The following is a 15,768-nucleotide window of genomic DNA, read 5'->3' as shown; positions in this document are numbered from 1 at the left end:
ATTAATTTTCTGAGCAATCCTACATGACAGACAATATCAAAAGCTTTTTCTACATCGAGGAAAACAGCTCCAGTTTGCTTTCTTCGATTAAAATTTAAACTAATTGTATCGGTGAGTTTAAGCATCATGTGCTGGGTAGAGTGACCTTTTCTAAAACCGTATTGTTGTGATTTAAGGATGCTGTTTTCCTCGAGGTGGTAGTTTACGCGAGTGAGTATTATTTTTTCAAAGATTTTGCTCATATTATTTAGTAGACTAATTGGTCTGTAGCTGGTTGGATGATATGGATCCTTACCTTTTTTCTGAAAAACTAGAATATGAGCCATTTTCCAAGTTTCAGGAAAATAGCTTTGTCGAATGCAGGCATTGAAGATAAGTGCAAGGTGAATCAGGCACGAGATAGAGAGCTTTTTGAGGACTAAATTCGAAATTGAATCAGGGCCGGGTGCTTTCCTATTTTTAGTATTTTTAATGTGTTTTTTTAATTCCTTATAGGTTATTTTCTTGAAATTGTCCGTGCTCGGGATTTTGAGGAAGTCGGAAACTATTTTTTCACATTCAGTAATGTGTTGCGGGTCAGATGGCTCGGCGTGTGGAGCGAAGTTACTTTCGTAATTTGCAGCTAAGAGATTGGCTTTGTCGGTGGGAGAAAGTGCAAATGTTTGATCCGGCTTTTTAAGAGGGAGAATATTGGTACGCGGCTTCGTTAGGGCTTTGGTCATACGATATATAGAGTTATCTTTAATTTGAGGTTTACCGACTTCTGTATTCCAATTTTTACATCTGTGCTCCTGAAATTTAATTGCTATTGTTTTACGCAGGTGATTAACTGTGTTTTTGAGAATGCAGCTTTTATTCTTTCGATGCGTTTGGCAGAGTTTATTACGGGTAGCGATAAGGTCTTCAATCTCGGGGCTGAGAGGTTGATCGTATTTGTCTACGGTATACAGAAGGACCGAAGCGTGAATTGCAGTTTTTATGCTTGAAGTTAAATTAGTTATGGCTTCGTCAATATGTGTAGAGTTTGTTAGCGCGGGTTTAAAGTTAATTTCAGTTTCTAGAGTGGACTTGAATGTTTGCCAGTTTGCTTTTGCGAAGTTATAGCGAGGTGTGACTGGGGCCTTTTCACAGTTAGTGTAAAGGCTCAAGAGAATTGGTCGATGATCTGAGTCTAATTTATCAATGGTAAGAATTTCATGGTTGTAGAAATTATTTTTGGTAATTTCAAGCTCAATAAGATCAGGTTTATGTATAGCGTTGTGAGGGAAAAATGTATACGAGTCTGGTGCAGAGACAACCAGGTGTTTGTCGTTTATGAATTCAAATAATTGTTTTCCAATTTTGTTTGTCGTTCTACTATTCCAAGCTAAGTGATTAGCATTCAGGTCCCCTGCAGCGATTACCGAGGGGGCTAGTTTAAATATTTTTCTGTAGTCATTTTTTGTAAATTCACGAGAGGGAGTCTGGTAGTCTCTCGTTCGGGAGAGCAGTGTTCCCAAATATAAGAGTGCAACGTTGCACCACATTTTAAGGTAGCCGCTTCACGAAAAATGGCGCTGTTGTCGCGTTAAACTCATGGTTGTGTTGCCCTACTATACCAAACGCAACAGCTGTCCTAAATTTCTTTCCGTAAACCTGGAATTAAGAACGATGCCGAGCATGGCTTACAGTGGCCTTGATTCTAAGTCCAGGGAATCCAAATGCAAACAGGCAGGGCCAAATAAACTATTTCTGTTGACTGTGGACGCATGTTAACAGCTGAAGAAACTAACGCACTGAGAATATTTCCCTCATGTTGCTTGGCATACTTGATTTCACACAGCCCTTCTTTCGGTCCCGCGGTCCCCGCATCAAAAAACTGCCTGGGACTCAAATTGTGAGAATATAGTAAATCCTACTTATGAGTCAGTTGGTTCGATAATTATCAAACCAACTGACTAGTATTTTGAGTCTCGTACAGAGTCGCTATAGAAAACAGTTCCATCAGCTTAAGACTGAAGTTGATGTTTTTTAATGTAATAACTGGATTTTATTATGTAATAATAATAAAATAATATAGTAACTTATTAATTAATTATTGATTTGTACTATATTCGTCACTTAGTGAGCTAATCTATTATTAATATTTGATCGCAATTAAATTTTAATATAAATTTATATTATATAAATAAAATGATGATAATTATTATTAATTATGAAGATAACACAAAAATAAAGTTTTGTTCCATGCATTTGTGACATTGTTTTCTTCTCAGCATTCAACGATGCGAAGTTAACTCACGATGAAATGGTAATAATAATACAATACTAATAATATAACATTGGTAACATTCAGAAATTTAAATATCATTAGAAACTATAATTTACAAAAAATGTTATATCGCCATTTGAAGTCTTGTTTTTAAAATTACAAAATGGCGCATTCTATTAAAAAGTGTTTATTAAACATTTTATTGCAACTTTTGTCATTTTTTGATCAAATTAATTAAAGTGGTTCCATGAAAATTTGTGGATATAATTTAGACGAAAAAGTTTGTTAAATAAAATGTCATGGTAGCTTGTGACGTTTTTTCAAAAAAGATAATTTTGTTATTTTTAATATATTTTTACTAAAAGAGTTTATAAGAACCTGGTTTTTTTTGTCCAAAAATCTCATTTCCTTATTTGCAATTATCTTTTTTTTATGAATAAAAAAGTGGGTGTTATGTCAAAAATGGTTATAACAAAATTATGTATCTTTTTAAAGTGCATAATTTTTGTCTACACTGAGAAAATATGTGCTCGAAAAATTACTAAATTAAGTTAGAATCGAGGGAATAAGGCGATAATTCGTATATCTTAATACATACATCGTAAACTATGCTATTTTTATATGAAATTTTCCTATTGATAATACGGAGTCTTAGTGAATATGAATTACACGATGACACTTTCTATTTTTTGTATTATAAAGTAAGACAAAGTTGGAAGATCGCTATCGAATATTAGTAACTGGCTTAGTAAGCGAGCCTAGCGTTGGACCGAATGCAGCCGAGCGTAAACGATGTCAGCCGACCAACGCTATACTGAAATTGTTTAAATTAATCAATCACTCAATTTGGTTTGATGCAAGGATCCTTATTACAATAAATTAGGATAATTCAAAAAGTTACAACTGAAAACCAAATTTTCCACAGAGATAAAAAAATTAGTTTTCAACCTCGATATTAGGATATTTTAGTACGTTAAGATATAGTGCTTAGAATTTTACAAATGCCATCACTGTGAACAATTAATGAATAATTTAATGGACATCAATTTGAGTGCTAGCATTTACTTCATAAGGGTGATAAATTTCCAGATCTCATTATCTAGTTTAGCCGAATGGAATATCGCCGTGCTACCGCGTTGGGGACCCGTGTTCTATTCCCACCAACTTTACTTTAATCACATTTTTCTTTTTGACCTTGCAATATAATATTCCTGAAAATATATATAATAATAATAATAATGTATAAACTACAAATAATCGTGTGTACTATACAATTGCAACTTAAATAAATATAATAGTGCGAAAGAGTTCAACAACTTATTTAAAATAAAGTCTGCATTTACGTCGTATGCTCGTGTAAACTGTAAAGAGTGTAAAGGAGTATCGTAACCTTCAACGCTACGCGGCGCATGTTGGGTTTATTTTTTTCCCATCTGCTAAACTGACTGCACCAATTTTTACTAAGTCGCTTAATAAATCAGTGCGGCGGTCTCTCTAGACGTTACTATAGTCCTTTGCAAATATTGCAACCTTCTGTAAAAATAAATGTAACATTTTTATATTTTATTCCAATAAATTTTGTAGTTCGGCATGTAGTTACTAGTTACTACTCGGAGTAGTACACATTGCAAAAGTTCCCCCATGTCCCTCCATTACAAACTCAAAATAGTAAAGTCTAGTCTTATTTTTAACAAATATTGCAGTAAAAGGTTTCCCGTGTATGCGTCTTTTTTTCACCTTTCAGAGTTTGAGCGCAAAATAGAATTTTTTATTTTTCCTTATTCTTTATGCGCTAAAAATTTGAATTTTCAATTTTTGAAAAAGGTTCAAACAGTTGTTATGATAATCTTCTAGGTCTTTCAAAAAGCAACGTTTTTCTCTTCTTGACTTACCTTTGTACCTAGTATTTTTTGGCTTAAAATGTTAATTTTCGATTCTTTTTTTATTTAAAACATTCTGTAACTCTGGCAATTTTCTCCTTGTCGGAAAAAGTTATTAGGGTAAATATTTCTGATTTTTAAGCCCTATAAATAGCTGCACATAGAGTTTTTAAATCTTAAAAAACGGTTTCAAAATTTTTCAAAATGCTCCAACTTCTTGAGTTTTCATCTAAAATAACTGGATAATTAACTTTACATTCAATTTCTGACATTAAAAAAGTATATTAAAGACCAATATAATAGAATGATACTTTTCAATATTTATTGTGTTCACAGACAAACATGTATACATACATACATACAACTCCAGAGGAGTCAAATTTTACACAAATCTAATACCTTCTCTGATGAGAATGTAAAAATGAATTAATTTTTCATGAACAATTTCTAGATAGTTCCTTCTTTGTTTTTAATCGTAAAAAATAGCATTAAAAACAAAAAAATAAAATTGTTTGAAACCTCCCACACGGACCTAAAAATAAATTAAAATACAAAAGTTTTGATGAAAGTTTGTTCATGAAAATGCATAATTTTTGTCAACACATCTTGTCCCCAATTTTGCATAGTTTGTCCGAAAAATGTAATTTTTCGATTGTCCATTATTTTTTAGGCTGTCAAAATTTTAATTTTCGATTTTTCAAGAAAATTCACAAAGATGTTTTTATAATCTTGTAAGGCATTCAAAAAGTAAGATTTTTCTTCTCCTGACTATTTTGCATATCGTGCTTTATTTGGCTTGAAATATTCCATTTCGTGTGTTTTTCGGAATTTTGTCAATGCTATATCTCTAGTAATCTTTGGTTTTGTGAAAAAAGTCATGAGGAGAAATTATTTTTCTTTTTGAATACTATGAATATCCGCATAGAGAATTTTTAAATTTTGAAAAAAGTGGTCTCAAAAAGATTCAAAATGCGCTCATTTTTAAAATTTTTATTCAAAATGGCTGGCGAACGAGCTTGAACTTTAGTTTAGGACACTAAATGAGTGTACCAAAAGCCAATCTAATAGAATAATTTTTTCACAAGTTTTCGAGTTTACAGACAGGCAGGCACAAATACCATATATGTGACGTGCGCCGAAGAAAGGGGGTTACTCTGAAAAGTGAGATTTTGCAGGACGAGCGGTTGAAGTCGACTCGATAGACCGGACTTTTAGGAGAGATGGAAGACTCACGAAATTTTTCCTCTCCACTTACCACTACATTCTCACGGAAGGAGATAGGTCGTAGACGCAGCTCACGGACGGGGTAAATATGAGACGCGTGATGGCGTCGTGAGTGGTGGGAGACGTTTCACGGAATCTGGAGCTCTCGAGCCATACAACTCGGGTACCCAACAACTCAATTATTAGCAATAATAATGCTCGGATATTTTTTCCGAGGGTTTAATTAAAAAGAGCAGCTCAAAAACTATCGAAATGTGTAAAAACCTATATTTGAATTTTTTTAGAGTAATCCCCCTTTCTTCGGCGCACGTAACATATCCATACAGACATACAGACAGACACATTAGTAAAAACATGTTTTTCCGATTCAGGGGGTCTCGAAACGTGGACATTTGACTAAACTTGGAGAGGGGGCAAATTGTAAACAAATCTAATACCTTCTCTGATGAGAATGTAATATAAAAAATGATAATATGCCTTTGTTCCAAAAGAGTTGTTTAGAATTTCATTTTCAAAGATCAAATGTCAACTTTTTTTAACAAATTCCTATGTTTAATCGAAAGGGCGTAAAATAACTTATCAAACTTAAACTGGACATTTTTTTGTCTACAGTTTTCTTGAAACTTAAATAAAAATGAGAGTTTTTAATTTTTAACCATACAATATTTAAATGATTTACGTCCGAAACATTAGAATTAGCCTTAGAATTAATAAATTATTATGGCCTTTAATGTTAAATTGAACAATCTTTAACCATTTCAATTTTAAACAAAAAAATGTGTAATCCTTTATTCTAAAATTGTTTTACATACGAATTGGTGCATATTATTTGTAGTAGTGGAAACCTCATTAATCAAGAATATTTTACTCAATATTGTTAATTAAATCCTTGAATTCTTTTATCGATATCTAAGGAATGTTTGCATTCCTTGCATATTACTGAATTACTCAAAGCTTAAAGGTTTTATAATTTAACCCAGCTAGAGAAGTCATTCACATTAAATCTTTGTCTTGATAGTTCAATTTCTCCTGGTCTACCCTAAATAATTTGTATCCTAGTGTAACCGCACATACTTGGCCTAAATATTTTAAACATTGACTAGTTCTAGAATGGTTATTTCTTGAAAAATGTCTTATAACGTTGTTTATTTATGGAATATGAGAGACATAGACGTGCGCGGCCATTTAAAAATAGGATCTGAGAAGGCTTTTGAACTCAGTGACTATTTTCTTAACTGAAATGGCGCTGCCACTGTTGACTACATTGCATCCAAATTACGTTAATAGTTCATTCCCTGGAGTTCGAGATGATAAGGAATGAATATGGGATTACTCGGTGAGTGATATTTGTGATGGAAAGCGACTCCATCGCGAAGGGCAAGCGGTGGATGACAGGAGGTAATGTAGTTCCTCAATTCTGGGTTAAAAATTATTATCTTTGGTATCGGCTGAAGTCCGCGTAACGGGTATATATGCAATTGTTGGTGAGTTCGAGCAGTGATTGTCCGTTGAAACTAAAAAGACGATTGCCGTAATCATCATGCGCCTTTACATCCAAAGGCAAGTTACTTTTACAGTTAAATTTGCAAAACAAGCGATTTGATCTGCTACACTTATTAGGTCGCTGTTTATAACAGAACCTGAATTACATGGCACTATTTGTTGATATCGCTTGCGATTTATAAACTATGAAATACAATTAACGACATGCCACTAATTGAATTCCCGTACGTAATTTTAGAAGTGAACCTTGTTAGAGACTCTAACGGTATTCTTATAATGTATGTCAGTTATTTTTAGTTTCTTTCGGTCATGAACTATCATATTTACACTTGGAAGAAATTTACCTTGAGCGTTTGTAACTGCACAGTAATGATCACACAGGTTCTGTAAAAAAAAAGTAATTGTATTAAAGTATCATTTAAAATAATAGAAATATTTACAAGCATTCACATTTTCGCCCTTATAGTTTTTGGACGGTGTTTTTTTAAAGAATTTTTTTCAAAATATTAGAATTTTTATATTCTGTTACTGTTGGAATTTTTAATATATATATTTTCAATTATCTTTTGATCTGAACGTTAATATTTTTTCATCCGTCAATTTCTTGCAAACAAGACATGGATTGTCAATTCTTGATCTTTCTTTTAAGGATCCCTTCTTGCAGCTCTCGACATAAAAGGATCCGCTTCTTCTTCGGATTTAACAAAGGCTCGTTTTTGCAACTTGCAAGGGTGGCACATCAGACGCCGAAGAATACGTATAATTGATTTATTAGCAGAGAGATTAGTTGTCTTTAGAAAAAGAAAATAATACATTGTCAAGCTCGAATCTAACCTCGAATGTAACCCTTCTAAAATCGTCATCCACACTTCCGAGATCCTTGAATCCGATCAGTACCCAGATCTTGTGTTTATAAGATATACTTTAATATAAGATATACTTTATATACGTATAAGATATACTTTACGATTCTGGTTTATTTTCTTTACCTGTCAACGGTAAAGTTGACACAAACAAAAATCCGACTTGCGTAAGGTTTTGTCGCAATGATCACGCGTTGTCAATACTCGTAAGGTCCATCTGATTGCAGCCAAATTGAGCATAATACCGCCCATACCTATGGCTCCCTAATGTAAACAAATTATCGCAAACTGAAAATATGGGTGGTTTTCATTTATTCACGAAAATAAACTAATCTGAACATCTATAATAAAATATTTTCCATTTTCCATTTATATTTCAACAAGAAACTAAATTGAACATTCTACATTCCGGCACATACCCTTTTCAAATACATAATCGTTTCACCGCCTCTGATGCTACAGAGAATAATAATGATATGTTAGTATAGATATGTACACTCAAAAAGAAGTTCTAATTAAAGTTACTAGAAGCGTCTGGTTAAAAGTTTAGAATTATTTTAATCCGAAATTATGGTTAATATGCCTAACAAATTCTTGTTAATGAACTCTGGTTGATTTGTTCTGCTGGTTAAAACTGTTCTGGTTAATATTTCTGGTAACAGAAGTATTAGCGATCTTGTGTGGACTTCCAGAAACTTGCCTTTTGTCTCGTGTCATTTTTCTAGATGTGCCAATTGACAAATGTCCAATTCTCGAATAATCACGATTTGTTCATTGTATTTTCAGTTATATAAGTATAAATAATGATAGTCAAACGTAAATTCAATTGTTTTATAAGAATAAATTGCGCATTATCTGTCTAAACACCAATATAGAAATACTTTCGAACTAAGCAAATATTTTTGGGCTGTCTTTGAAAAATTTCCCCAGACATAGTAACATTGTAGACAACAAATAGAGAAAGTAAATTTTCGAGAATTTTGGTATTGCCCAAGCGATCTATATTGCATATTATATAAAATCACGAACAAAATAGCTTTAACGTCTAGATTCAGAAACAGAATGCATCAACAAAATGGTACTTTTGCTTCAAGTGTTGTATCTATCGGCTTTTATTATTACATATATATTCACATATAGATTATACAGAGACGAAATTTTAGCGAAGTGGTGCATATTTGCTGCACTTAGTTGTCGGAAACTTTTTATAGATTATTTTCTTTGAAAAAATATAACATGTGGTCCATACAATTTCAGAGGGGGTTAGGAAGACTTCACCAAGGTAAAACAGTATCGAAAATCGATGTCTACCGAAATATGTGGTTGAGCTTACCAGAACATCTGGTTAAGTTTACAAGAATATTAACCTGAAAATTGTCAACCAGAAACTTCTGATACTTTTAAACAGGATTTATAGTAAGGGCATATTTAATCTGGTTGATTCAACTATAATTTTTTTTGTAGCAATATCGGTGTAAACTGTAAAGGGACGATTCACTTTGAAATCAGACGACTTGACCTGATCTCTACTGATTTCTACTTTTGAGTTCAGTGAGCTTAGTTTTGAACTCAGAGAGAAACTCATCGTGCGTTTCTCTTCTACACATGGGAAAGAAGACGATTCATGAGTTGTCATGGCAATGTATTTCCCTAAATTCTTAGTGAATTCAGGTAATTTCAGTTTTGAATTAACTTTTTAATTCACTGATTTCAATCTTGAATTTCGAGTACAGAACCCTTTGACCGGTATTGGAAGATGAAATTGCAATATGCGTATTGCAGTTTCAAAAAATATATGCGCCGTTTATCATACAAGTATTATTATTTCACTGTATAATACCGGTATCGGAATTTTTCCGTACACTTACTTTAGCCCGTTTAGCGGGTGAGCGATCCTCTATTTGATTAATATGAGAATTAAACCATGCTAATCTAGAGCTAAGGTACCCGGAACTAAGTTTGTGGGTTAGTGTTGAATTTTTTCGTCCCTGCATATTTCCATTTTTTGTTAAAAACTTTCTTCTGCAACACTGCATGAGAGGTGTGACAATACTCTAATACATTTATGGCAATATACTAATACGAGCATTTGAAAATTACAATATCATGTATTGGGACGTTATTTTACGTTTCGAAAAAAAAATCTAATATATTTAATGGAAAGTTTCAACATACATTTTTTTCAGTGTGTATTCTTATGGTAGTTGCTTCTCATGCGCACATTATAAAAGAGTTACATATGCATATGAAATTTGAAGTACCTGATTTTTGTAAAACTCTGAGAATTACGAATTTTTAAAATTTATTTTTGTCCCGCCGAACTTCAGGATATTGCTTGACCTGTTTCAAAATTGATACAGGTAATAAGGGACTTAAAATGAAAGTTACCAGTACTATTTTCAATGGCACAAAATTTTGAAAATACCTAAAATTTGAAGTTGTCCACACAGATCTCCTTTAAACTGTATGATGAACTTTTCTTGAAGAAAAATCCAAAATCAGTCAAGAATTTACTTCTGCAAGTTATTTTGAACCTCGTTTTTAGATTTCGTCACACTTTTAGGCGCCCTCTACTCTCCGTCATATGTGACAAGCATCATGAAGAAAGTACTCTTAACGTGTTAGTTACGTCGCTGTTAGCATGCGTGAAATTCCAACAGAAATGGTTTTATGTATCCCGGAATGTTTCAGTTCGGAGACAGGGAATGATGTGTTCAGTTTAAGTAAAGGCCATTCAGGAGTATATCAAAAACTGCCCTCAAATGGTATTCCCAGTGTACCTAAACGAGTAATTCCCCCCCCCCCCTCTATGAACATATTTCTGCAGGTTCGTGTTGAATGCGGGTTGCCGTTGCTTGCGGATCTGCGGACCAACCCGCAAACCTGACCCGACCCGCGAACCAGACCCGACCCGCAATAATTTTACACTCCTCTAATTTCTCATCTTAAATGACAAGCAGGGTAATATAATAGTTTGTAATATAACATATATGCCATCGTCCACGAACAAAGGGAAGTAGTGCGGAAAAATAAGATTTTTTGTTTTTTTATGCCAATCGATAGTTTTTTATTCGCTTTTTCACAGTAAAAAATATTATTCTCATATCTAAAATATTCGAATTTATAATTAACTGGAATAAAAACACTTGTGTTGGATCGCCTCTTCAACCATAACAAACAAATTAAAAGAAATCCGGCAGATGGTCAAAAAATTGTTAAGACCAGGAAAAATTTAGTAACTAGCACTGGCTTAATTTTCTGAGCAGCAAGTTGTTTACTTCTTAATTTTAGTGGAAAAACTTATGCATGAATAATGTAGAATTTTTAAATTCACAGCAATAACTTTAGAACTGTAACTTTGAAGATTTCATACATATTTATGAAATAACGTAATATTGAACGAGTTAGTTTCGAAATTCTGTGAAACAGCTACTAATACTATTCTAATTTTTAAGTCTCAAAATTTGTAATCGTTTAATTCTCGACTACTAAAATCAGAAATTGGATGCATTTGAAATGCAATACTTTATATTAAAATATACAAAATTGTTTTTTTTTTATTTCTTAAAATTGTACTCAGAATTTCTGATATTAATAGTAAGAAAATTTCTAATTTCAGATGATATCAAGATTTATTTAGGCCTGTAGATACATTTTTTGACTAAAACCATAGAGTAGAAAAATGGCCGCTTAGAGATAAAATAGTTCATTGTCGTTTCTCGGTAAGGAAACTAACGGCCAAGGTCGCTAAGCACGCTCGTGAATGAACAGGTATTAAGTGTAGATAGCGAAGATTAAAAATCTGCCCTATTCTATAAAAAGCAAACATCATAAAAAGAAGAACACGTGAAATTTCATAAGGAAGTTTTTGGATTGTCCATCATTTATGTTACGGTAAAGTTTGCCTGGGGTATACCAAAATAAATAAAGGAAGAACCCTCTTAATTTAATTATGTTATTCGAGAAACATCTCACATTCTTAAGTTTCGTCACCGACTGTGGCTAAACCCGTTATCCCCATCGAGGCTCCCGAATCCGCTTGCTTATTTTCATACAATTCTTGGTTTATTATCGTAATTACAGCGACAGTCTCCGGCGTCATTAACAGTTAGGTGTGCTCGGCCGTAACCAACCGTGCTAGATTTCCGGTCAATCACCTGCCAGTGATATACGTATCCATTGAATCGCGATAAGTGAGGAATAAATTAAGGTGTACTGATACACATACTGGATTTCCGGAGCAATGTCCATTAAAAGAAATCAAAGCCGAATTGGATGATATCTACTGAGAGGATCAACTTACTATCTTAATCGTGAGTCGTGAATTGCGAAACCGTTATAGTACTTGTTCTAGGGATCGATGTATTGGCCACGAAACAATTTTTGAGTCTCCTGCATTACAAATCTTGCAAAAATTTAATGAAGATCGAGGGTTACTTATAGGATAGACTTAAAATACTTGGGTATCATTTGTGTTCCCATGTTAGATCAAGAGCTTTAAAGTAGTTGTCAATTGATGATCTGGCTCGCGAATCTCACCCAGCGCTCTAGATCAGGTGAAAGTATTTCCAAACTTCTCGTTGGATGATCATCTTAAAAGACACAAAATTAGTTTGGTTTAAATATAGGCTTATAGAGAATAACGAGACAGAACTTTTTTATATTTTCTGTTTTCTTTCATCACATAAACGTTTTTAATAATAACAATAAAAAGCTGATACAAATTTTGACCCTACATTAAATTACTTTTAAAAGAAAGTCGTCAGTTTGGCAAATATTTTTGGAACTGTTTGAAACGTTGATGGTCACACGAAATATACCAATTTTCAATAAATTGACTTGAAAATTTCCAAAAATCTCCCTGCAATACTGAGGAACAAATGTCTCACGAGAAGCTGTTTCAAAGCTAAAGTTTTCTCGATACTTTTTGTCGGCGAAATTGAAAAAAAGCCCGTGCAGAAATTTCCAGATCTTTTCCCGGTTACCGGTCAGGTCCGGAATGGTCTGACATGATCTGGCACGGTTAGGGCTAATTTGCGTGGCCCGGAGTCGTGCCGGACCGGGTTGGCCAGGTTTCTTATTGCAATGCCACCTGGTAAGTGTTCAAGGAAATTGCGAATGGCCGTGTAGTTACTTTGAACAGTTACTTTCGACAGGCACATTGAGTATATTTTGGTTGAATCCAATTATTATGTAAAAATTGCAAAAGTGAAAAGCAGTACATTGCTGGGAAAGATTAAAAATTCTACAAAGTTGATGAATGATTATCTTAAGCTATTAGACTGTTTCTGGCGTTTTTTTATTACTGGCGCATAATTGTTAATATTCAAATGAGATTTAAAGTGAAACATAATTAGATAACTTGTGCTAAAGTCTAAATAATAATTTTTTTTAATTTCCTGATCGAAAATTAAGATTGTAATCCTTTAGGAAATTCTCTGCTCCAAAGTTAAACCTATTACTATTGAAGGATATTTTTGTTCAAATTTAACTGTTTTATTAAAAATTATCTCTTTTTTTGCATAAAATTAATCTCTTAGGTTCAAACTTAGTTTTTTTAAATGTATTTTTTTGTTTGAACATCAGTCTTCATCAGTGTAAAATTCAACTATTTGTTAGAAAAGTTCTGTATTTTGTTGAAATCTCGCTTTATTTTTGTTATAAATTTATTGTTTTATCTGAAAATGTTGCTATTACATTTTTGGTTGAAAATAAAATTCCCATAATTTATTTTCAGCTTTGCTTGGCCAAATTTTACGGTCAGTTAGGAGGAAATGCTTTCCCACATAGGAAAATTTTCGCTAACGCGAACGACTGGGATGCCAAACGCAAGAGAACACGTCAGTAAATTTGAGAGTGGACGTAATTACAAAGCATTCAACCAATTTATTTATATGTATTAATTATTTAAGTAAAATACCCCATAATTTAGAACATGGCTTTGAACCGGAAATTGATCGGGGTCAGATCAGAGATCGATTAGGCTATCAGGTTTGGCCCCGATCGGGGCGTGCGTTGCATGTACAGAATCACCTATATACATGAAATCATTTACGGAATAATAACTCGAATTTCCCAGCTCCGCTATATGTATGCAAGCGTATAGGTATTGGCTAAATCGATTCCCCGATTTCTTTACTAATTAATGAGTGGCACTTTAATTACCGTTCGCCACTTTTAAAGTTTTGCCAGTCTTCCGCAACGTTGCCGCAGTGCTCAAATCAAAGAAAATAGAAGAAATAAAGTGGCCTGTGTTGTCAGTGCTGTCTCATAGTGAAGATTTGTTCATTTAATTCATCACTACGTATACATTGATCTGACGCACTATACATTGTTTATTGGGAAAATATTGAATGAAAGACAAAACTAATATAAAAAATTATTGCTGAATAAAGAAATTTTATCGTTAGGTTTTCTAGGAAAGTAATTTTCCTTTTTGTATGACATGTATGCAGTACTCATGTACATTAATATGACATCCTTCCTAACCTCAAATATTATGCAGTGCTACCAACAGCACTCAACTTTCATCATGCAATCAACATTTTCCTTTTTTATTAATAATATGTATTTGGAACATTCTGCCACAAAAGCACAAACGAGCTATATTCCATTTTTCTAACAGAAATCTGGAATTTGTTAATATTCTCAATGTAGCCTATAGTGCTTTTATGTCAGGAATTATTTAATTATGAAAATAAGTATTACATTTGCCATCTGGGTCGCATCTAGATCCACTACATTTTACTAGGTTCACTAGAACGCGCCAGTACCGCTGGTTTAGATAGCGGCTAGTCGATTCGAGCGTTACATTTGCGCACTGCCCCAGCATAGTTTCTCGAGTTAGCGCCAGTATAGACTCGTGGCGATCTAGGCTGGAACAGTGTAGCGCCATGAATCATTTCCACACAGGCTTTTCAATCAACAGAATATTTGCTTCAAAAACGGTCCAGGCATTTCGAGCAGCTCAAGACTTGAACTTCTATTTCAAAACCAAGCATTGTAATCAAAATATAAGAATGTGGAAAATTCGGTCGACTCGAGTATATTTACAAACGTGAGTTTATATCTGTGCATATAGGATGCATATTTCACCATATTTAATACGGGTCTGCATTCACAGTGAGACTTAGTTGTCGAGCAAGCTAAGAAGTAGTAGTTCTTAAAGTTCCTTTCTTCACTCTTCTGTTGACTTTGTTCCTATTAATCTCCAACTTCAATTCTCTGCTTTTTCTCTTCGCCATGCCACCATAATGATACATGAATTGCGCTCCATTATTTCCATTCTGCTAAAAAACGGCAAAGAAACACTCAGCCCGCAGCATGTTACCTGAAGCTACGTTTGCAAGGCTACGAGCAGTGATCCCAGATCTGAAACGAGATGTGGTCCAATACTATGACAGGGCTATGTCCGTGTGAATATAGTAGGAGACAATATAAATGACTGGGTTGCGCGCGCAACCCATTTCTCCTCTTCTGAATTTAAAAACTCGAAGGTGCACCCAAGGACAACCGCCTTCTGCATTTTTCCCGCAAGTGTTCTAGAATATTGCTGACACGCAGGGATGCTTTTTAGGCAATTAACAAGTGAAAGTTTGGCACCTCCAAGAGCGCCGATGATAAGGACGATCAGTTTAACAGAATATTCCGGGTATAATCGTTGCAACTCCCTTAAAAGGTCTCGATACCTCTCTTTCTTTCCATTCTTCTTGGCTATGATGTTTTTGTCAGCTGGTGCCGAAAATTCGATAACGAACATGGTTCGCTTCTCGAAGTCAAGAAGAACCATGCCAGGCCTCGAGTGAGCAACAGAAACAATTGTCGAGAATAAAAAGTTCCAGTATATGCGGCACTTCCCATTCTCGACAATTGACTCAATTTCCCTAGGAGCATTTAGAGGAGCGATATTAAGGTGAATGCCGTAGGAGTGACAGATATGGTTATTAAGCACTCTTAGTGCCGCATTGTGCCTTTGAATGTAGGTCATTCCCGCGTGAGTTGGACAACTAGATAGTATGTGAGCTAAATGCTCGGGGTGTGCATGGCA

The 15,768-nt window shown here is 34.0% G+C and overlaps 1 protein-coding gene across 7 annotated transcripts in view; it reads right to left on the bottom strand.

Annotated features, from left to right (window-relative positions):
- LOC117179470 overlaps positions 1 to 15,768 on the bottom strand; it is a 352,946-nt gene that overhangs the window by 245,075 nt on the left and 92,103 nt on the right. For 6 of the 7 annotated variants that reach the window (XM_033371315.1, XM_033371320.1, XM_033371314.1 and 3 more), the window contains exon 2: positions 7,203 to 7,242. The exons of the other annotated variant lie outside the window; for it this stretch is intronic. The gene's annotated coding sequence lies outside the window, so the exon portion shown is untranslated. The remainder of the gene's footprint in view (positions 1 to 7,202; positions 7,243 to 15,768) is intronic. 7 annotated transcript variants of the gene reach the window in all.

This window comes from Belonocnema kinseyi, chromosome 9 (assembly GCF_010883055.1).
Source record: "Belonocnema kinseyi isolate 2016_QV_RU_SX_M_011 chromosome 9, B_treatae_v1, whole genome shotgun sequence".
Classification (NCBI taxonomy): Eukaryota; Metazoa; Arthropoda; class Insecta; order Hymenoptera; family Cynipidae; genus Belonocnema; species Belonocnema kinseyi.
The sequence above is the reverse complement of the archived record's forward strand: the minus strand, read 5'-3'. Positions and strand labels throughout refer to the sequence as shown.